This window comes from Balaenoptera musculus, chromosome 14 (genome assembly GCF_009873245.2).
Source record: "Balaenoptera musculus isolate JJ_BM4_2016_0621 chromosome 14, mBalMus1.pri.v3, whole genome shotgun sequence".
In the NCBI taxonomy this organism is placed as follows: domain Eukaryota; kingdom Metazoa; phylum Chordata; class Mammalia; order Artiodactyla; family Balaenopteridae; genus Balaenoptera; species Balaenoptera musculus.
This window is the reverse complement of record NC_045798.1, coordinates 19,876,502-19,900,455: the sequence shown is the minus strand read 5'-3', so window position 1 is coordinate 19,900,455 and position 23,954 is coordinate 19,876,502. Positions and strand designations below refer to the sequence as shown.

At 44.6% G+C, this 23,954-nt stretch overlaps 1 protein-coding gene across 4 annotated transcripts in view; it reads left to right on the top strand.

Moving 5' to 3' along the window:
- Positions 1–3,601: 3,601 nt before the first annotated feature.
- WSCD2 (WSC domain containing 2) overlaps positions 3,602–23,954 on the top strand; it is a 103,107-nt gene continuing 82,754 nt past the window's right edge. For 2 of the 4 annotated variants that reach the window (XM_036824046.1, XM_036824045.1), the window contains exon 1: positions 7,616–8,167. The gene's annotated coding sequence lies outside the window, so the exon portion shown is untranslated. Of the gene's footprint in view, positions 3,679–7,615; positions 8,168–23,954 lie in introns of those variants that run through there. The other 2 variants (XM_036824044.1, XM_036824043.1) reach the window with 2 other exon arrangements.

Below are 23,954 nucleotides of genomic sequence, written 5' to 3'. Positions count from 1 at the left end.
GATTAGAAATGGGTGATCTTGTTAGATGTTTCCAGTTCTCAAATGATTTGAAATTGACCACTGTTGACAATTAATTATGATATGAACAGTTATTTATTGAGTGCTTGCCTGGTTTTCAGCGTTTATATACATTATCTCATTTAATACTTCCAACGTTTATTATCCCCATTGTAATGTTGAGGAAACTGAAACTCAGAGAGGCTAAATTCCTTACTCAAGACACACAGCAAATATCAGAACGGGGATAGGAATTAAGCCAGTTCTATTCTAGCCTTCACTCTCAACTGCTGCTTCAGTTTTTTTTTTTTTTTCTTTAATGAAATATTTCAGGCACACCAAAAACTGCAGAGAACATTTTCTGTACATCCACCAAACAGTCTCAGAAATAGAACATTAAAAACATAGTTAAAACTCTCTGGAATCCTCCCAGTCCCACTCCCTCCCCCTAAGCAGTGGTAACCTATCCCCTGAATTTGATGTTCATCACCCCCACATGTGTTTCTATGCTTTTACACGTATGCACTCATAAAAATATTCTGAATTGTTTTTCAGACTTTTGAACTTTATTAAATAGTATTATTCTGTCTGTGTCCTTTTGCAACTAGCTTTTTCTTTTCACTCAACACTAATTTTTGAGGTTTATTCATGATGATACGTAGAGTTCTAGTTCATTCATTTTCACTGCTGCATAGTGCCTCCCTTCAAGGATATACCAGAATTGATCCATCCATTCTCCTGTTGATTGGCATTTAGATTCTTTCCACTGCTCTGCCATTAAAAGGTGCCTCAGTATACATTCTTCTACATTTATGTCTCTTTCCCTCTTTTACTGAAATTTTAATGGGTGTATTTTCTTAATCACACCAGGTTTTCTTTTAATCTGTATATATCTGTGGGAATACTGGACAGTTTTATTCATTCATCTATTTTTTCCTGAGCACCTATGTTACAGATTGAATGTTTTTGTCCCTCTAAAACTCACATGTTGAAAGCTAATCCCCAATGTGATAGTATCAGGAAGTGGGACCCTTTGGCAGGTGATTTGGTTATGAGAATTGAGCCCTCAGGAATGGGATTAGTGCCCTTATCAAAGAGACCCCCCGAAAAACCCTTGCCCCCTTCCACCATATGAGGACACAGCAAGAAGATGGCCATCTATAAACCAGGACATGAGCTCTCACTAGACACTGAATCGACCAGTGCCTTCATCTTGGACTTCCCAGCCTCCAGAACTGTGACAAATAAATTTCTGTTGTTTATAAGCCACCTTGCCTATGATGTTTTTGCTATAGAAGCCCAAATGGTCTAAGACAACCTACCATGTGCCAAGCACTGTGTTGGGTGCTAGGCAAAGAGAAGTGGTTAGAAGACACAACTCTTGATCTCTGGGAGTTTGCATGGTTGACCAAGCACCAGTTGCTGTCAGATGAGATGGGAGATGCTGGGAACTCACAGTAGGGCTCTGAATGGTGGGGTCAGGGAGCAGAGAGAGATTCCACGGAAGAAGCAGAAATGCAGGGTGTTAGAGGGAGTGACCAGCCCACCCTGGGCGCCATGCCCATACTCCTTGCAGTTAGAAGACCCCCCTCCATTGTGCATCTGCACCAGGACAAAATCACAGCAACCTTTGCAATTCCCCCTTCTCAACCTTAGTCTCTTTTCCTCACATTAACAGTGATGTGTGAGTCAGTTGCTTAATGCATAAAAAAAAAAGTCTGACTCTGGGAAACCCACACATGCTTGAATTCTGGGATTGGAATTCTGTTCAGAGCCCTAAATGAATGGCATCCTCACATCGCCTTAGATTTGTCCTCTCCATCTGGAAACATTATAATAAAAAGGTCACGGTTCATGTGCATAATACATGTACTGTGGGAAACAGTCTATATATGCCTATCATTTAATCCACACAAAATCCTCATTCTCTACTTTTTAAAATATGGAGCCCAGAGATGTTAATTAATTTACCCAAGGCCACACAGCTAGGAGGCAGCAGAGTTGGGGCTGCATCCCAGGTCGGGCTAACTCCAGCATCCTTCATCTTAACCTTCTGACCTCTGCCAGGATTTGCCTAGCATTTCTGGAGGCAAGTTCTCCTCCTTTCCACTTTAGAAAAATGCCATCAAGTGGGGGGTTACTTACCGCCTGACACAGCCCGTTCACTACTCTCATATTCTCTCCATTTGCATCAGCTACTCAGGAAATTAGAGCAAATCCTATTTTTAGATGCTGGGGTCCAAATGACAGTGGTGATGTGTTAGTGGCTCGTTTTTATGAAAGTAGCTCAGAGGTGTTAACTGATCTTATGCTCGGAAACTCTCTTACATCACCGTTTTGATCTTTACAGTTTATTTCAAAGATCGCTTTGTTTCTTGCCTCTCTTCTGTGAGTCCTGCAACAGAGTTTAGCCAGAAACAATAACATTCTGAGCTGAAATAGACGGCATGGAGAGAGGATGAGACTCTTCTCAGAAACCTGAAGCACAAATGATGGCAGGGATAAGCAGAGAGTGGAGCAAGTCCTCCCCTCAAATTAGACTTTGCCCAGTGTTTGTGCCTAGATGCAGCAGACTGGCCCTTCCTGCCAAATGTGACTGTGTGTTTTAGTCCAAAACACCCTACAACTTTGCTACTTACTTTTTATAGCTAATCACCATCTCTTAGTTTCGAAGGCCAGCAAGGGGGCTAAACTATGTTTGTGGGGAGCTCTGGTAACCCTAAGACTTAGGCAAGGAAAGAAAAGAACAGAAGAAGAGGGGTGGAGATGATGGGAAGTGAAAGGAACAAATACAGAGTGTTTGATGCATGCCGGCAACAAATCTAATTTAATCAGTTTCATTCTCTTGTCAATACTGGAAGGGACCTTTATTCCCATTTTACAGATTAGGCAACCGAGGCCAGAGTGGTCAAGCAACTTACTTCAGGGCACACTGCTGGTAACTATGAGGTTAGGATTGCAAGATTTGCAAAATAGAAATACAGGACACCCAATTGAATTTGAATTCCAGATAAACAATGAAAAATGATTTAGTTTAAGTACGTCCCATGTAAAATTATAGACTTATCCTAAAAATTTAACTGGGCATCCTGTCTTTTACCTGGCAACCCTCACTGAGGTTCAAACTCAGTTCTTTCCATTATTTCTCAGGCACTCCTTTACTTTATATATAATACTTTTATATATAATACCGCAGAATATGATTCATGATCATCATCAGCCAATATTGGTTGAATGCAGTGCTTTGCATCTGTTATTTCACTTGAACCTCTATCATTCTCACAGCACCCCATCAAGTAGGTACAATTATTGTTCCTATTTTCTGGATGAGGAAACCAAGGCTCAGTGAGATGCAATAACTTGACCATGGTCACATGGCCAGAAGGTACCAGAGCACAGGTTTGAACCTGTTTCTATTTTGCCTATGAATTGTCACTTAAAAAACAGCTTTTTCAAAAGTTGAATTAACACACATGCAGAAAAATACTCAATATATGAACATAAGTTTCAATGACTTATCACAAACATTTGTGTAGGTACCAACCAGATCAAGGAAGAAAAGATGTCCAGCACTCCAGAAATCCCATGCGCTCCCTCCCAGTTGCACCGCTCATCCTCCTCAGAGATGCCATCGTTCTGGCTTCCAACCTCCAGTTGAGTTTGCCTTCATCCAAACATTATGTAAGTGAAATCCTACAGGGGTATTCCGTGGTGTCTAGTTTCTATCACTCAACGCTATGCTTGTTGGATTTATCCTGTGGTGTATATCTGGAATCTGGTCCTTTTCATTGCTGTATAGTATTCCACCAGCTATTATACACAGTGAATCCATCCTATTTTTGGTGAACATTTGAGTTGTTTGAGATTAGTTTAAAATTTGATTTTTTAAAAAAAAATTTTATTGAAGTATAGTTGATTTACAATGCTGTGTTAATTTCTGCTGTACAGAAAAGTGATTCAGTTATACATATATATATTCTTTTTCATATTCTTTTCCATTATGATTTATCACAGAATATTGAATATAGTTCTCTGTGCTATATAATAGGACCTTGTTGTTTATCCATCCTATATATAATAGTTTGCATCTGCTAATCCCAAACTCCCAATCCTTCCCTCCCCCACCCCGCCTTGTCAACCACAAGTCTGTTCTCCATGTCTGTGAGTCCGTTTGTGTTTCATAGATATGTTCATTTGTGTCGTTAAAATGTGCTGTTGTGAGCAACAAAAATTGCTGTCTGTGAACATTCTTGTACATGTCTTTTGGTGGACATAAGCATTCATTTCTGTTGGATATATACCTAAAAGTGGAAATGCTGGTCAGAGGTGGGTATATAGTCAGCTTTGGTAGATATGCCACACAATTTTTCAAAGCGTTTGTAGCAATTTACACTCCTAACAGCAGCACATTCAATTTCCAATTGCTCCACATTCTCACCAGCACTTGGGATTGTCAATTTTTGTAATTTTAGTGTAATGGTATCTCCTTGCAGTTTTAATAGGCATGCCCCTGATTTCTAATTAGGTTGAACACCTTTTAATGAGTTCATTGGCTCTCCGAACCTCTTCTTTTGTGAAGCCTCTGTCCCAGTTTCTTGAGCATTTGATTTGGTTTTCTGTCTTTTACTTATTGATTTGTGGAAAGTTTTTTATAAGTTCTGAATAGGAGCCCATAGTTCTGGGTGTTGGAAATGTCTGCTCCCACTCTATGCCTTGAGTTTTCACTCTCTTAAATGGTGTCTTTTAGTGAAGAGAAGTTCTTATGATTTTAATATATGAAATATATCAGTGTTTTCCTTTATGAATAGCGCTTTTTCCCTTAAGTCTTTTCCTACCCTCAAGGTTATAAAGATTGCCTCTGCTATAGGCTTCTGGAACTTTGTTGTTTTGCCTTTCATATTTAGATCTACAACGCAATTGGGATTTATTTCTGTATATGGTGCGAGGTAGGGGGATTGGAAAACTCAATACTGTAATGATGGCAAATCTCTTCAAAGTGATCTGTAGACTCAATGTCATCCCAATCCAAACCCAACAAGTATCTGTTGTTGTTGTACAAGGGACCTGATAAACTGCTTCTAAAATTAATAGGCAAATTCAAAAGGCCAAGAATATCCAAGATAATCTTGCAGAGAGAATGATGAAAGAACATGTTTTATTGATGTCAAGACTATTATAAAGCTATAGTAATTGAGACCATGCGATATTAATGTAAAGATAACCAAATCGACCAATGGAACCAAATAGAGAGCCCTGAACCAGTCTACATGCACGTGGGGATATATGCTATATCCAACAAAGGTGGACCCACCGAGCAGTGGGGGAAAGACAGTTCTTTCAGTACATTGTGATGGGTCATCCATATGGGGAAAAACAAACTTGTCTCCAGGGCTCCCACTTTTCAACACTTCACAGTGCCATGGTATTCTGTTCTTATATGCTTGTATGATGATAACAGTAATGATTATAACATCACCATTATATATTTATGATTTTGCCACTCTCAAGGTGCTTTCCAATCTATTATTTTCCCAAAACCCTAAGAAGCAGGCAGGAAAGACATTATTAGTCCTTTCATGGGTGATGAAGCAGAGACTCCAAGGGGTGAGTGACCAACCCAAGGACACTTGCCTAGCACTTGAGCCTCACCTGCTGGATTTCAAGCCTGTGGCTCTTTCCACTTTGTGAGGAGCCCAATTCCCATTCCTAAGGGAGATTAGGGAGGCACAGAAAGAAGCGGGCTTTGGCAGAGGTGGACTGGGAATGGCTGGAGGTTAATCACACCCTTCTCAGACCCCCTACTATCCTGCAGTGGGCTCCTTGACCAGGTGTCAGTCCCTGGACATTTCCCCAGAGGAGGTTTGTCTCCAGGATAGAGCAAGAGGGTTGTGAGTTGTGGTGGGAAGAGGAGGGCATGGGAAAGGTGCAGAGGCTCTGCCATTTGGAATAATGCTGGCACCCTGTGGTGGGGTGGGCAGAAGAGCTGGGGTTCTAATTCAAGCTCTGCCATGAACTTGCTGTGTGCCTTTGGACAAATGACTTCACCCTTCTGGGCCTCAGTTTTCTGTGCCTTCATCTTTAAATGAACCATCTTTCCAGGCCTTCATCTTTAAATGAACCAGTTCCGATATTTACCACCTAAGATGTTTGTAAAGAATTAACAGGAATTGTGCCTGTTGCTTAGCAAGGACTCAACAATTCTTGGCAATCGATATTAGTATTATTCAGATCACTTCTTTCTGATAAAAAGCAATAGCTGCCATTGATTGAGCATTTACATGTCTTTTTCTCATGTAAAACTGGGGGCTCAGCCTTAGCAAAGGATTTATGAGTTGCATTTGCCAAGCCCTCTCCATCTCCTGATGCAGAATGGATGATTCTCTTTGTGCCAACCACTTTTACATGTAGGTATAGAAAAAAGACTGGAAGGAACTACATCAAGATGTTAATAATCATTATCTCTGGGTGATAGGAGTGAAGTTGATTTGCTTTTCTTCATATTTTTAGTATTTTCTGAATTATCTACATTAAACAATAACTAATTTTATAATTGGGAAAACAATCGCTCTGATAAAAGAAATGCAGATACGAATTCTTCTTGCTAGTCTCAATGAGGAGTAGTCTGCAAAGGGCCACTTTAAAGCCTCTCCTTGAGTCCCAGGCTTAACAGATAATGGTTTTGGAGTCAGAAAGTCCAGGGTACAAATCCCAGCCCTGCTACTTTCTAGCTAAGCCAGGTGAGTCTCTTAACCTCTCTGAGCCCCAGTTCTCTCATCTGAAAGATGAAAATGGAACTAGCTGCCTCCTAGGGTTGTTTTGATGACTTAATGAGATGTGTTTGAAACTACATAGCCAGGTGTCTGGCATTTAGGAGGCTCTCACTCAGTGGTCGCTCTTTCATGAGATGGACTCCTTTCCCAGAGTTTCACTGGAGATCCTTTGAAGGCCGGCATTATGTACCATCATCCCACTCTACAGAGGAAGATACAGAGGTTCAGAGGGGAGACTTGTCCAACATCACAGAACTCGGAAGGAATCTTCTGAAACAGGCTCAGAGAGGGTAAATGATCAGCCAGAGGTCACACAGCTTAAACTTACTGCCTGTGTAGTTTGTGAAACAACAAACTAACACCCCACCCCCCAAAAAATAAAAAAACCAGAGTGCCCTTTATTGGGGGTTTACCATTGTGAGGCACCATGTTAAGCCTCTTGAACAAAACCAGCAGCAACAATAACAAATACGCTGCCGTTTATCGAGTGCTTACTCAATGCCAGGCAGCTTGGCACTTCCCACAGTCGTCTCAGTTAATTCTCCAGACAACCCTATGACGTGGGTCTCTAGAGCCCATTTTACAGACGAGGATACTGAGGCTCGGAGGCTGGGGCCCTTGCCCCAGCTCCGCAACAGGCCTGGCCCCGGGTCTGCCCAGCTCCCCGGGAGGCTGCGGGAGGGCCAGGTGGCACGCAAGGAGTTAAGCGGTAGGCAGTGCTGTGGCTCCGCGCGGAGGAGCGCGCCGGGCTGAGGCGCGCTGCTGGCGGCGGCGGCGGCGGTGGCGGCGGCGCGGGGAGCTCGGGCTCGAGACGTGAAGTCCGGGGGAGCGAGCGAGGCAGCGAGGGAGGCAACGAGAGAGAGAAGCGAGGCGGCGGGAGCCCCGCGCCCAGCCGCAGCCCGTGCTCGGCGTACAGCGGGCCCGGGCATCCCCGGGCGGGTGCCTGCGCGGGGCCTCGCCTTGGCGCGGGGCACCCGCAGTGCCGCCCGCCAGCCCGCCCGACCGCCAGGCTCGCAGGAGCCTGGTTTTCACTTCCTCTCGCCTCCGCCCGCCTCCCCGGCTCTCCAGCTGGCGTCGCCAACCGCCTCCTCGTCCCAGGCCACCGCTGTCGCCGCTGCTGCAATCCAGGACGTACACTCTTCCACTTTCCCGCTGGAGGCGCGGAGGATGTCCCTTGCACCACACCCGGAGAAATAGACCCTCGGGCCCGCCAGGAAGAGCCTTGGTGGCGAGAAAGAAAATCCAGTCTCTGCTTTCCTTGATGCCACTGCAGCAGCTGGCAGCTGGGAAGGTGCCCACAGAGCGGGCGCACCAAGCGGGACGCGGGAGTCGCAGAGAGAGAGACCCCGGGCGCCTGCTGGGCTCCGCTGGCAGAGTTTGCAAGTGGCTGAGACCCTCAGGTAAGGGCTGAGGGGCCTGGACCTGTTAGGAGGGCACCATAATGGAGGGGGTGCAGAGCTGCTGTGAAAGGATTCTTGTCCCCCATCTGGGCTGCCTGTTCCAGCCGCTTCCTGGAGGCTGGGTTTCAGTGCCCAGAGCCAGGTGAGTAAAGAACCCTGAGTGGTGACAGCCCAGCTCTGGGTAGATGACAAACTTTCTCTCCTCTGGCGGAGGGTTGGACGTTCCGGCTCATCCAGGCGTCCTTCCTCCGGGCATCCCACTGGGTCCCCAAGGCAGGCACGTCCAGGGCTTCTCAGGATGAGCTGGGCCAGGGGGAAGGCAGTGGGTCCCTTTCATTTGGTTCATGAATCACCCCCTTCTTGGCCAGTTCAGAGTTCTGAGGGAGAAGGAGCTGGACGTGTTTTCAAGTTGACTTTACAAGGTGCTTGTTGGGGGTGATACTCTGGTGAATGAGATTCCCCATCATTTGGAGCCAGCAGCCAGGGCTGCCCGGGTGATGGGCTCTGTGTAGAGTCCTTTGCAGTCTTGCTTACGTCCCTTCTGGCGTGTGTGTGTGTGTGTGTGTGTGTGTGTGTGTGTGTGTACGTGTAAGGAGGAGGAGAAAGAACCGGGGGCGGGGACCCGTTCAGCCAGATCGCCCCTATCCAAGCCCTTCCAGCAGCCCCAAGCGTCATCACAGGAGCAGAATCACCTCCTTGGCAGAGATACTAGGAGGGGTGGGGAATCACCTCCCGTTCCTTGCAGCTCCTTAGATGAGCAAAAGATTTGGGGGAAGTTTCCTGAGCTGCTCAATGAGACCATTCAGACTGGAGCCTGGGAGGTACAGACTTTTACAGAAAAGGGGTTGGAGTTGACATTTGGGTGGAGGCTCCTGGCACTCTCATCCCCAGCTCTGAGGGTGTGGGTACCCCCCGCAATCCAGGCCCCTTGAGGCTCTGCTGAGCCCAGCACATAGCTCATGAGTTTGGCCAGATTATCTTTCCTCCTAATGAAAAACATGCTCCAAAGAGGCCACCTGGTCTCCAAGGATCATTTTGGAGCCACCCCTGTGGTCACAGCCCCCTAGATGGCATCATGCTTCCTCCCTAGGGTTCCAGCCTAGGGCTGGGGTCATATAGACGGACTAGTTGGTCAGTGAGGCAGGCAGTGGAGGTGCTTCTGGCCATGACCCGACAGCTGATGTATTTCCCTGGCCCTGTGGTCACTCTTGGCGTTTGCCTCTAGGGAATAGCATTGCTGTGTGGTTCCTGGACAGTACTTGAGGCATGAGGTGGGAGTCTGAAGACCTCCTGCCCTTGCTTGGGATTCTGACTTGGAGCCAGGCTAGGAGCTGCTTCTCTAGGCTGCTGGGACCCATGGATTCCTCCAGGGTGTCAGAGGCCAGTACTTGATGTTCTGGGGAAACCCCATCTTTGGGTCAGGAGGTTGAACTTCAAGTCTGCCCTCAATTTGCTATGTGACTTTGGGCAAATCACTAGACCTCTCTGGGCCCGTTACTGCTTCTGTAAAATGAAGAGATTTCACATATCCTCAGAAGTCCCAGTTCAGACACTCTTGTGGCCCTGAGTGATTGCCACAGATGAAATTTTCAGAATCCCAGGAGGCAATGTAATTTAGTGTTTAAGAGATCTAGGACTCAGATCCATCTGAGTTTGACCAGTCACTTCACCCTCCAAACCTCAGTCCCTCGACTGTAAAATGAGGAGTTCATAGTTCCTACTTCAGAAGGGTGTTGGGAGAACAAACTGAGATGGTGCATGGAAAGTGCTTAGTGTATCTAGTGAGACTGGAGCTACACGGGTGCAGCAGCAAGGCTGTCTGTTTTGGGGTCTTGTGCAAAGGCGTCTGGGTGCTGTTATCCCTGGGGAGGCTGGCCCTGTCCTATCTGAGCACCAGGTGATCCTTGACTGAGGAGCAGGGTCCTTGTTCTCTCCAATCACCTGACACCTGCAGTCCCCGCCCCCTCACTGCTTCCTCATAAAAGCGCCTCTGGACCAGCAGCTCCTAGTGGGGAGCCCCAGGTGGCCTGAGAGGACTGGATGCATCCACCTGTTGCATTGCCAGGACAACAGGAGATAGAGGTAAGCTGTCCCCACGGCTTCAGCTTTGCAGCCGCGTAGGGACCCAGGACAGAGAAGTTCAGTATGTCTGGGTGTCAGGCACTCCATCTACTGAGGCCGTCTGATCAGGCGAGGCTGCTGTTCCCTGCAGGAACAGTCACGCCGGCGAAAGTGCCTTGTATGTGTGTGGGTTGCTGAGGTTGTGGAGGATGGCCGTAGATTGGTCAGCCTTATTTCTTTCTGAGGGGTTCTGAGGCTTGGGATATCAACGTCCCTCCCCAGACTAGGGTTTCTCTGGGACCATGCTAAAACCTCGACGGGGAAGGCAGACCTCATCTTGGCCAACACGGAGTGAGTTAACAGGCATGCAGTCAGGACTGGGGCAGGAGCAACTCCACCATGTGTTAGCTCGATCTGCGGGCTCGCCTTTCAGGATTCAGAAAATGAACAGTTTGCTTTCCTGGCGGAGTAGGATGTGTGTGTCTGTGTAGACACATGTGTGTGAACGTGTGCATATGTATGCATTCTCATGTAGGTATGTGTACGTGTGCGCATGTGAGTATGACTTACGTAAAAACCTTAAGTGTGTGTGGGCACATGTGAGACTAGTGTCAATATGAGTGTGTACTCATGAGATTGCATGTCCATGGATTTATGGGTGTGTGTGTGTGTGTGCGTCCCTGTGTGAGTCAGTGTGAGTGTGGGTACGCGTATGCACTTGTGAGCGTTAAGCAGTTGTGTGTATGTGATTAGCTGCACAGATGCAGCTGTGTGTTGTGAGGGTCTGTGTGCTGATCCCTGTGTTTGAGGAGCGGTGCGCGTCGGCCTGGGCGCGTGCTTTGGTAGCTGTACGTGCTGTCTGCACATCTGTGTGGGCATCTGTGAGCGCCTGCATGTGTGTGCATGTACACATGTGTGTTCAATGATGTAAGTGTAAACTTAGGCGCGTATCTATCTACATGCTTTTCAATGTACCTTTGTGTCTCTGAGTGCATATATGTGCATAGCACTGCACACTTTTCTCTGTGTATGTGTGTGTGACTGTTTGCCATGGTGCAGCCTCTGTGAGTGTCTCTATGTATACGTGTGAGTTTCTGAGCATGTGCATCTGAGCGGTAGAGGGTACATTTGATTGTGTCTGCGTATGTGTGTGTTCCTGTGGGTGAGTACCTGTGTGTCTTGCAGTGTTAACTTGGGCATCTCTGCATGTACACACGTGTTTCTGAATGTGTGTACCTGTGTGAAGCATTGCATGCTTGGTTGTATCTCTGTGTATATGCATGTGTTTCTCAGTGTTGATATCTGGGTGGGTTGGTTGCCGTGTCCATTTGAGTGTGTCTCGGTGTGCACGTGAGTGTCTCTGAACGTGTGTTCCTGGATGTTGCAGTGTGACTTTTGTGCATGTCTCCTGTGTGTGCAGAAGTTTCTGAATGTGTATACCCTGGGTGTTGCATTGCATCTTCTTATGAGTCCCTGGGTGTATGATGTGTGTTTCTGCGTGTGTTTGCCTGTCCGTGGGGCAGTGTAACTTTTGTGCGTGTCTCATGTGTATGTGTGCGTTTCTGAGCACGTGCATCTCTGCAGGTGTGTCTGAGTGTCCACAGGGCTGTAAAGGTGTGGGGTGGCGGGGCTGTAAACACAGCCAAGAGTGTCCAAACAGAACACGTCTCCGAACCTTTAAAGCTCCTCTTCTGTCTGCTCTGCACCTCTGAACTGTGCTCATGCGTGTACCTTCTGAGCGTTGATTCAGCGATCGGTGGTGCCAGCTCTGAGCAGAGCGTTGGGATGTCGGATGTTCATTCTCCCGAGTGCCTTTGCTCTGATGCCCGTGTCTTCCTCTGCCTCCGGCTGCTTTGGCCTCCACAATAGCCCAAGTCTCCCTCACCAGAAGCCTGCACTTAGGCCAGTCGCTGAACAGACTCACAGATGTTCAGAGCGCAGGTATAATTTTAGGCAGAAGGTCTGAACATAGGCAGCCTAGGCTGCACCAAACATTTCGACAGCAGTGTTTCTAATTAGGAGCAACTTGTTTTCCTTAAATAAACAAATCAAGCGAGGAAAGAAATTGCCAGAGATTAATGGCTCCCTGGAGCAGGTCCAGATGTTGGGAAGATGGGGAGGGGGTCCCCACAGACTGCAAATGTTACTGCTCAGGGTCTTCCAGGTTTTGACCAGGAGCTGATGAGGCAGGGGCTGCAGAAGCTGGTGAGGAGAGCGGGGCAGTGCAGTGTGGGAACCCTTTCCGAGGTTTGCCTAGTGTTTGGTTATTGGGGTAAATACATCACTGGCCCCAGTTCCTCCCTCCTCCCTGTATCCACGCCCTCAGCCATGCAACTTTGCTGTTCTTCCCACTCAAGGGGCAGGCAGGGTTTATGCTCCTGATCCTTCACTTTGGGTTTGGCCATGTGTCTACCTTTGGTCATTGGTGGAAGTGACAGTGTGTCCATTCCAAGCTTAGGCCTCAGGGGCCTTGCATGTTTCTGCCATGGCTGGGAGAAGGGCTCCCCCAGGGTAGCTGCTGCCTCCTCAGCCTGGCCCCAGAATGAACACATGTCAACAGTGTTGACACAGCCTCAGTTTATCACCTTAGGAAATAAAATAAGGAAGGCATGTGCCTTAGTTTGCTCATCTGTAATATGGGAATGATAATAATAGTGCTGTCTTCTAGGATTGTTATGAGTATTTACTAAGTAAATTCAGCCCATCTGCCCTCTCACCCACCCCCCCTGGACACTGTAAAAGTGGGATTTGCCCGAGGTTGCAGAGGATTGGTGGCAGACCTGAGGTTAGAACCTGGGCCTTCTACATCCCAACCCATGACAGGTCCACAGCCCCTTAGATCCCATGCTACTTTCACATGTGAGCATATTAGTTCCCTGTTGCTGCTGTAACAAATGACCACAAGCACAGGGATTTAAAACAATACAAACTCATTCTCTTACAGTTCTAGAGATCAGAAATCTAAAATGAGTCAGCAGGACTCTGTTCCTTCCGGACTGTCTAGGGGAGAATCCACTTCCATGCCTTTTCCAGCATCTGGAGGCTGCCCACATTCCTTGGCTCGTAGCCCAACATCACTCTGACCTCTGCTTCCATTGTCATATCTCCATCTCTGACTTCTGAATCCCCTGCCTCCCTGTAATAAGGACACATGATGACATTGGGCCCCCTTGGATAATCCAAGATAATCTCCCCATCTCAAGATCTTTAACTTACTCACATCTGCAAAGTCCTTTTTACCATGTTGGGTAACATTGTCATAGGTTCCAGGAATTAGGACATGGATATCTTTGCAGGGTAGTTATTTGGCTACCACGGTGAAAAAAGGGAATGAATCATTCCACATTCATTGATTCAACACATATTTACTGAGTGCTTAGATGCACTAGGCATGAATATTTACTGGGCACCTACCATGTACCAAGGTGTGTCTAGGCCCTGGGGATGAAGTGTTGAGCAAAGAGAGGCCCTGCTGTCCTAGGGGTGATTCCAGGAATGGGAGTTAGAACAAAAATGCATAAATAAATAACTGAATAGCTTCAATTTAAATAGTGATGAGTGCAGTGAGGAAAACACAACAGGTGATGGCAGTGGTGTCTTCTGACAGCCCCTGTTGTGGTCCTCTGCATTCAGGAACCTCCCTCCCCTGCGCCTTCTGGTCTGGAGGTGGTCACGGCTCCTCTCTGTTGCCAGGCCCCAGGTGCTGCACTACCCACCCCTAGTGGCTTCCCCACACTCTGCCCTCCCATCGTAACTGTCCTTGGTCACACCGTTAGGGTGAGCCTTCTGTTATTACCTGCTGGTCCCTGACTGATACAGGTGCTTTTTATGTGCTGGGACGTGTGCTCTGCCCTTTTTGTGTTTTCACTCATTGATCTTTTTTTAAAATATACATTTATTTTTGGCTGCTTTGGGTCTTCGTTGCTGCGCGTGGGCTTTCTCTAGTTGCGGCGGCGGGGAGGCGCTACTCTTCATTGTGGTGCGCGGGCTTCTCATTTCAGTGGCTTCTCTTATTGCGGAGCACAGGATCTAGGTGCGCAGGCTTCAGCAGTTGTGGCACGTGGGCTCAGTAGTTGTGGCTAGTGGGCTCTAGAGCGCAGGCTCAGTAGTTGTGGTGCACGGGCTTTGTTGCTCCGCAACATGTGGGATCTGCCCGGACCAGGGATCGAACGCATGTCTCCTGCATTGGCAGGTGAATTCTTAACCACTGCACTACCAGGGAAGTCCCACTCATTGATCTTTATAATATCCTTCTGGGGCTTCCCTGGTGGCGCAGTGGTTGAGAGTCTGCCTGCCAATGCAGAGGACACGGGTTCGAGCCCTGGTCTGGGAGGATCCCACGTGCCGCAGAGCAACTGGGCCCGTGAGCCACAACTACTGAGCCTGCGCGTCTGGAGCCTGTGCTCCGCAACGGGAGAGGCCGCGACAGTGAGAGGCCCGCGCACTGCGATGAAGAGTGGCCCCCGCTTGCCACAACTGGAGAAAGCCCTCGCACAGAAACGAGGACCCAACACAGCCATAAATAAATAAATAAATAAATAAATAAATAAATAAATAATATCCTTCTGAGGAAGATGCTCTATTATCCCCTTTCTCAGGTAGTACAGCCATATTCATAGCACCGTTATTCACAATGGTGGAAAAGTGGAAGCAACCCAAGTGTCATCGACATGGGATAAACAAAATGTGGTCCATCCACAAGTGGAATATTATTCAGCCTTAAAAAGGAACAAAATTCTAACACATACTACAACAAGGATGAACCTTAAGGATATTATGCTAAGTGAAATACGCCAGACACAAAAGGACAAATACTGTATCATTCCACTTGTACAACATTCTTTTCTTTTTTAAAATTTTTTATACAGCAGGTTCTTATTAGTTATCTGTTTTATACATATTAGTGTATATATGTCAATCCCAATCTCCCAGTTCATCCCACCCCCCATCCCACTTTCCTCCCTTGCTGTCCATATGTTTGTTCTCTACGTCTGTCTCTATTTCTGCCTTGCAAACCAGTTCATCTGTACCATTTCTCTAGATTCCACATATATGCATTAATATACGATATTTGTTTTTCTCTTTCTGACTTACTTCACTCTGTATGACAGTCTCTAGGTCCATCCATGTCTCTACAAATGACCCAGTTTTGTTCTTTTTTATGGCTGAGTAATATTCCATTGTATATATGTACCACATCTTCTTTATCCATTCGTCTGTCGATGGGCATTTAGGTTGCTTCCATGACCTGGCTTTTGTAAATAGTGCTGCAATGAACATTGGGGTGCATGTGTATTTTTGAATTATGGTTTTCTCTGGGTATATACCCAGTAGTGGGATTGCTGGATCATATGGTAATTCTACTTTTAGTTTTTTAAGGAACCTCCATACTGTTCTCCATAGTGGCTGTATCAATTTACATTCCCACTAACAGTCAAGAGGGTTCCCTTTTCTCCACACTCTCTCCAGCATTTGTTGTTTGTAGATTTTCTAATGATGCCCATTCTAACCAGTGTGAGGTGATACCTCATTGTAGTTTTGATTTGCATTTCTCTAATAATTAGTGATGTTGAGCAGCTTTTCATGTGCCTCTTGGCCATCTGTATGTCTTCTTTGGAGAAATGTCTATTTAGGTCTTCTGCCCATTTTTGGATTGGGTTGTTTGTTTTCTTAATATCGAGCTGCATGAGCTGTCTGTATGTTTTGGAGATTAATCCTTTGTCTGTGATTCATTTGCAAGTATTTTCTCCCATTCTGAGGGTTGTCTTTTCGTCTGTTTATAGTTTCCTTTGCTGTGCAAAAGCTTTTAAGTTTCATTAGGTCCCATTTATTTATTTTTGTTTTTATTTCCATTACTCTAGGAGGTGGGTCAAAAAAGATCTTGCTGTGATTTATGTCAAAGAGTGTTCTTCCTATGTTTTGCTCTAAGAGCTTTATACTGTCTGGGCTTACATTTAGGTCTTTAATCCATTTGGAGTTTGTTTTTGTGTATGGAGGTAGGGAGGGTTCTAATTTCATTCTTTTACATGTAGCTGTCCAGTTTTCCCAGCACCACTTATTGAAGAGAGTGTCTTTTCTCCATTGTATATATTTGCCTCCTTTGTCATAGATTAGTTGACCACAGGTGTGTGGGTTTATCTCTGGGCTTTCTATCCTGTTCCATTGATCTATATTTCTGTTTTTGTGCCAGTACCATACTGTCTTGATTACTGTAGCTTTGTAGTATAGTCTGAAGTCAGGGAGTCTGATTCCTCCACCTCCGTTTTTTTCCCTCAAGGTTGCTTTGGCTATTCGGGGTCTTTTGTGTCTCTATACAAATTTTAAGATTTTTTGTTCTAGTTCTGTAAAAAATGCCATTGGTAATTTGATAGGGATTGCATTGAATCTGTAGATTGCTTTGAGTATATAGTCATTTTCACAATATTGATTCTTGGAATCCAAGAACATGGTATATCTCTCCATCGGTTTGTGTCATCTTTGATTTCTTTCATCAGTGTCTTATAGTTTTCTGAGTACAGGTCTTTTACCTCCTTAGGTAGGTTTTTTCCTGGGTATTTTATTCTTTTTGTTGCAATGGTGAATGAGATTGTTTCCTTAATTTCTCTTTCTGATCCTTCGTCGTTAGTGTATAGGAATGCAAAAGATTTCTGTGCATTAATTTTGTATCCTGAAACTTTACCAAATTCATTGATTAGCTCTAATAGTTTTCTGGTGACATCTGTAGGATTCTCTATGTGTGGTATCATGTCATCTGCAAACAATGATAGTTTTACTTCTTCTTTTCCAATTTGTATTCCTTTTATTTCTTTTTCTTCTCTGATTGCCGTGGCTAGGACTTCCAAAACTATGTTAAATAATAGTGGTGAGAGTGGACATCCTTGTCTTGTTCCTGATCTTAGAGGAAATGCTTTCAGTTTTTCACCATTGAGAATGATGTTGGCTGTGGGTTTGTCGTATATGGCCTTTATTATGTTGAGGTAGGTTCCCTCTATGCCCACTTTCTGGAGAGTTTTTATCATAAATGGGTGTTGAATTTTGTCAAAAGCTTTTTCTGCATCTATTGAGATGATCATATGGTTTTTATTCTTCCATTTGTTAATATGGTGTATCACATTGATTGATTTGCGTATATTGAAGAATCCTTGCATCCCTGGGATAAATCCCACTTGATCATGGTGTATGATCCTTTTAATGTGTTGTTGGATTCTGTTTGCTAGTATTTTGTTGAGGATTCTTGCATCTATATTCATCAGTGATATTGGTCTGTAATTTTCTTTTTTTGTAGTATCTTTGGTTTTGGTATCAGGGTGAAGATGGCCTCATAGAATGAGTTTGGGAGTGTTCTTTCCTCTGCAATTTTTTGGAAGAGTTTGAGAAGGATGGGTGTTAGCTCTTCTCTAAATGTTTGGTAGAATTCACCTGTGAAGCCGTCTGGTCCTGGACTTTTGTTTGTTGGAAGATTTTTAATCACAGTTTCAACTTCATTACTTGTGCTTGGTCTGTTCATATTTTCTATTTCTTCCTGGTTCAGTCTTGGAAGGTTGTGCTTTTCTACGAATTTGTCCATTTCTCCCAGGTTGTCCATTTTATTGGCATGGATTTGCTTGTAGTAGTCTCTTAGGATGCTTTGTATTTCTGTGGTATCTGTTGTAACTTCTCCTTTTTCATTTCTAATTTTATTGATTTGAGTCCTCTCCCTCTTTTTCTTGATGAGTCTGGCTAAAGCTTTATCAATTTTGTTTTTCTTCTCAAAGAACCAGCTTTTAGTTGTATTGATCTTTGCTATTGTTTTCTTTGTTTCTATGTCATTTGTTTCTGCTCTGATCTTTATGATTTCTTTCCTTCTGCTAACTTTGGGTTTTGTTTCTTCCTCTTTCTCTAGTTCCTTTAAGTGTAAGGTTAGATTGTTTATTTGCGATTTTTCTTGTTTCTTGAGGTAGGATTGTATTGCTATAAATTTCCCTCTTAGAACTGCTTTTGCTGTATCCCATAGGTTTTAGATCATCGTGTTTTCATTGTCATTGTCTGTAGGTATTTTTTTATTTTCTCTTTGATTTCTTCAGTGATCTCTTGGTTATTTAGTAATGTATTGTTTAGCCTCCATGTGGTTGTGTTTTTACATTTTTTCCATGTAATTTATTTCTAATCTCATAGCACTGTGTTTGGAAAAGATGCTTGATATGATTTCAATTTTCTTAAATTTACTGAGGCTTGATTTGTGACCCAAGATGTGATCTATCCTCGAGAATGTTCATGTGCACTTGAGAAGAAAGTGCAATCTGCTGTTTTTGGATGGAATGTCCTATAAATATCAATTAAATCTATCTGGTCTATTGTGTCATTTAAAGCTTGTGTTTCCTTATTAATTTTCTGTCTGGATGATCTGTCCATTGGTGTAAGTGAGGTGTTAAAGTCCCCCACTAATATTGTGTTACTGTAAATTTCCACTTTTATGCTGTTAGCATTTGCCTTATGTATTGAGGCGCTCCTATGTTGGGTGCATATATATTTATAATTGTTATATCTTCCTCTTGGATTGATCCCTTGATCATTATGTAGTGTCCTTCCTTGTCTCTTGTAACATCCTTTATTTTAAAGTCTATTTTATCTGATATGAGTATTGCTACTCCAGCTTTCTTTTGATTTCCATTTGCATCGAATATCTTTTTCCATCCCCTCACTTTCAGTCTGTATGTGTCCCTAGGTCTGAAGTGGGTCTCTTATAGACAGCATATATATGGGTCTTGTTTTTGTATCCATTCAGCAAGCCTGTGTCTTTTGGTTGGAGCATTTAATCTGTTCACATTCAAGGTAATTATGGATATGTATGTTCCTATTACCATTTTCTAATTGTTTTGGGTTTGTTTTTGTAGGTCCTTTTCTTCTCTTGTGTTTCCCACTTAGAGAAGTTCCTTTAACATTTGTTGTAGAGCTGGTTTGGTGGTGCTGAATTCTCTTAGTTTTTGCTTATCTGTAAAGCTTTTGATTTCTCTGTCGAATCTGAACGAGATCCTTGCTGGGTAGAGTAATCTTGGTTGTAGGTTCTTCCCTTTCATCACTTTAAATATATCATGCCACTCCCTTCTGGCTTGTAGAATTTCTGCTGAGAAATCAGCTATTAACCTTATGAGAGTTCCCTTGTATGTTGTTTGTCGTTTTTCCCTTGTTGCTTTTAATAATTTTTCTTTGTCTTTAATTTTTGTCAATTTGATTACTATGTGTCTCGACGTATTTCTCCTTGGGTTTATCCTGTGGGAGACTCTCTGCACTTCCTGGACTTGGGTGACTATTTCCTTTCCCATGTTAGGGAAGTTTTCGACTATAATCTCTTCAAATATTTTCTCGGGTCCTTTCTCTCTCTCTTCTCCTTCTGGGACCCCTATAATGAGAATGTTGCTGTGTTTAATGTTGTCCCAGAGACCTCTTAGGCTGTCTTCATTTCTTTTCATCCTTTTTTCTTTATGTTGTTCCACAGCAGTGAATTCCACCATTCTGTTTTCCAGGTCACTTATCCATTCTTCTGCCTCAGTTATTCTGCTATTGATTCCTTCTAGTTTATTTTTCATTTCAGTTATTGTATTGTACATCTCTGTTTGTTTGTTCTTTACTTCTCCTAGGTGTTTGTTCTTTAATTCTTCTAGGTCTTTGTTAAATATTTCTTGCATCTTCTCAATCTTTGCCTCCACTCTTTTTCCGAGGTCCTGGATCATCTTCAGTATCGTTATTCTGAATTCTTTTTCTGGAAGGTTGCCTGTCTCCATTTCATTTAATTGTTTTTCTGGGGTTTTATCTTGTTCCTTCACCTGGTACATAGCCCTCTGCCTTTTCATTTTGTCTGTCTTTCTGTGAATGTGGTTTTCATTCCACAGGCTGCAGGATTGTTGTTCTTCTTGCTTCTGCTGTCTGCCCTCTCTATACAACATTCTTAAAGTAGTCAGATTCATAGAGACAGGAAGTAGAATGGTTGTCCACAGGGGTTGGGGGAGGGGGAAATGGGGAGTTAGTGTTTAATGGGGTGGAGTTTCCATTTGGGAAGATGACAAAGTTCTGGAGATGGACGGTGGTGATGGTTGTATAACAATGTGAATATAATTAGTGCCACTAAACTGTATGCTTAAAAATGGTTAATGTAGATGCTGCAACTAAGAGTTCACGTGCCACAACTAAGAAGTCCGCATGCTGCAACAAAGATCCCGCATGCCGTGACTATCCTGGCGCAGCCAAAATACATAAATAAATATTTTTAAAAAGACACTATTACCACATTATCTCAAATCTACTATTTAAACATGAGAATATATACTACCACAGGGGCTGGAGACGTGAAGGGTGCTTGAAGTAATCTGGAACGATTCTGGACCTTTGCAACTTACTCTCTAAATGAATGAGAATTGCTACTGAGTCCACTTGTGTCTGGGGGCAATTGTATAACTGAGAGTTTTTTGAGTTAAATTCTGTGTAGAATATGATGTTCACTGAAGGATAAGTAGTAAAAATGTTCAACTTGAAAAAAAAATGGTTAATGTAGAAAATTTTATTTTACTTATATTTTACCAGAATAAAAATAAATAAATAAGTTAAAAATCTAGAGAGGCTGGGATTTGAACCCAGGTCTGACCCTAGAGCCTGTGTTCTCTTCTCCGTACAGTATGGTCTCAGCACCAAAGCAACATGCACACGCAAAGGCAGGTGTGCAAGCAGATTTTGAAACAAACTGGGAGAATGTGGGATGGGGCTTTGGACGCAGCAAAGGGAAGACCTCCAGTGTTGAGGAGCCCATGGCACACTGGTACCATGCACTCCCTTTCACCAAGGTTTACCCATTGGTCTATTGGACAAATTTTTATTGAGCACCTACTGTTTGCCAGACCCTGTGGAGACAGTGGAGAGAAAAACAAGATACTAACCTGCATATAATTCCTTGAAGTACCTGCCAGGAAGGAAGGTCTCTGACACTGGGGGTGCACAAATTAGGGCCTTTGAAAGGAAGACTTCCTCAAGAGAGAGAAAAATGTGCTGGGCTCTGAAGGATGAATAGGATCCATCAGGTGAAAAAGGATGGGAAGATAGCAGAACCAGCATGTGCAAAGGCCCATGAGGTGAGGAAAGTGGCATGAACCAAAGGCTTCTAGATTGTAGAAGAGTTGGTACACTGTCAAAGCAGACAATTCTCAGGGCCTTGCCAGCCCCATAAGTGTTTTGCTCTTTATCCTTCCAGCAGTGGGGAGCCTTGTAAAGGTTTTAAGTACAGGGAGTGAAATGAGTCTATTAAACCCTGGCCAGAACAATAAGAAGAAACCACACCCCCATGTGAGGTGGGAGCCCACTGAAATTCCCACAAAGAGGGAGCTGGGTGGACAGCAGTGATTTCAGGATTTTAGCTTCATTATGCAAAACACACAGCTTTCCAGGGGAGAGGTGAGCTTTGGCAAAAAGAGTCAACAAATTAGTTTTTTAATCTGCTTTAAGTTGCTGAAATGCCCTTGTCTTCCTTCCATTGTCACCTGATGGCCCGTGGGCTATTTTAACTTTAATCAGAGAATTTTTTTTTAATTAAGGGAGTTTTTTCCTTTTGAAAAGCAAGTCCCAGCTGTGTTTTGATAAGATAGAATTAAATATGGCATGGGGGAAATGCCACAGAAAGCTTTGATATTTCTCCTTATGGCATCTGAACTGATTTAAATAATAATTATATATTTTATTTTGATGCAGCTTCTCCTCAGCCCTTTCTGGCCTCCCCCAACACACCACAGTGTACCAGCAGCTCTGAACACAGGCTGTTTCTATAATCCCCAACTCTTGGCTCCTAGAGACAGAGGGAATGCCCTGTAAGAGACCAAGATTTCTGACCTAACAGCTTTAGGTTTAGGGGAAAGCTTGCTCACATCCAAGCGCTACCAATTCACAGCTGTGTGGCCTTGGGTAATTTATTTCAATCTCCTTAGCTTCCAATTACTCATATGTAAAACGGAAATAATGATAGTATTTATATTCGTGGGATTCTTCTAGTTGTAAGTGACAGAAAATCCAGCATAAATATCATTACACTGTTTTATTCTCAGGCATAAAAGGGACTATATTGGTTCATGTAACTGGCAACTAGCTTCAGGTTTGGCAGGATCCAGGACTTTGACAGAGTTGCAGGGCATTCTCTCACTTTTTCTCTCTCTCTCTCCCTCTTTCCCAGTCTCCTGACTCTCCTTTTTCTCTGTAGTGGGCTTCCTTCTCCAGCTGGCTCTAGCTATCTTCATCTGTGCACAAATGCCTACCAGTAACTCCATGATTACATGGTGTCGGCTGCAAGCCCTGTTCCCACAAGTCCTGGAATTGAGACCTTGTAGGTCTCCTGGAATCAGAGAAATGGACTATGCTGTTAGTCAGATGGGGGTCATATGACCACCTTGGATCCTCCTGGTGGGGAGGGTGTGAATCAACCTTTGTGGTTTCCTGAACCACAAAGACGAAAAGTGGGAGCAGGATGGGTCCCCAAAGGAAAATCGGGACCCAGTTAACCTAAGAAGAGGAAGTAAATGCTGGTCACACTAAAATGACCTATTGGCAGTCCTCATCTCAGAGGGTTGTTGTGAGGTGAAGATTAAGTGATATTGATCATGCCAGGTACTTAACACTGACCCCGGCATGCAGTGTACTCAGTAAATGTTATTACTACTTCTACTACTACTATGGCTACTGCTACTGCTACTACTGCTACTACGATGTTATTATTAGCATGGTGATAATATAGGCCAGGGAGGGGCTCTTCAAGTATTCAGGGCTATGGGAGACACCCATAACCAGAAGACTCAACCTGGACATCCCATTGGCCCCTGTGAACCTTGGACCTGTCACTTCCCTTCCAGTTTTGGTTGCCAAAAGCCATCATCCCCTAACAAAGCACACCTCATGGATCACTTCACTGGCTAAAAGCTGTGATGGCTCAAAGGATGCAGGGAGTGGTCACAAATCCAGATGCCTCCAGGGGTAGGTGGGTCCCTTAGGAGCGAGACAGAGCAGAGGGTCAGTGGTGAACCAGAAACCAAGCGGACCATCTACTGGGAGCATCCACTCCCACCCCAGCCCACTGTCTCCCCACAAGACCAGAGCTCAGGTGGCCACATCTCTCAAGGATTTTGTCCAAGAAGACTCCAAGGTATTACACAAAATCTCTGTGGTTGTAAATGTTGGTCACCAATTCAGACGGTTTTGAAACACAGGACAGACCAAACAAACATGTCTGTGGGCTCAGCTGGACCTCTGCTGTAGAGCCAGGTCTCCCCCATCTGGGGGACACGGAGCCTGTTCTGTCTGAACCACAGTGAGCACATGTCGGGGATGCCCTCGGAAAACACACCAGCCCATCGTTTTAGAATCAGTTTGTGTGCTGCATGCCGTCAGCATCCCCTTGGATGACCACGGGAAGACCTTTTTATTCTGAGTTGCACCATTTGTAACAGGCTCCGTGGATCGGATTCAGTGAGAACGGCTGCTTAGAAGCAGTTCATTTTGCTGCCTGAGATTATTAAGGTTCTCTCTGATTTCCTGCTTCACTCTATTGATTTCCTGGGATAAAACTTCCTCTGCAGAGGCTGCGAAGGTAATTCAGCTGCCATCCCTCCATGTGAGGGAGGGTTGGATCCTGGCTCTCCCATCCCACTTCCTGCTGTGTGACGGAGGGCAAATCACTCCACCTCTCTGAGCCTTGGTTTTCTCATCTGCAACCTGGGGA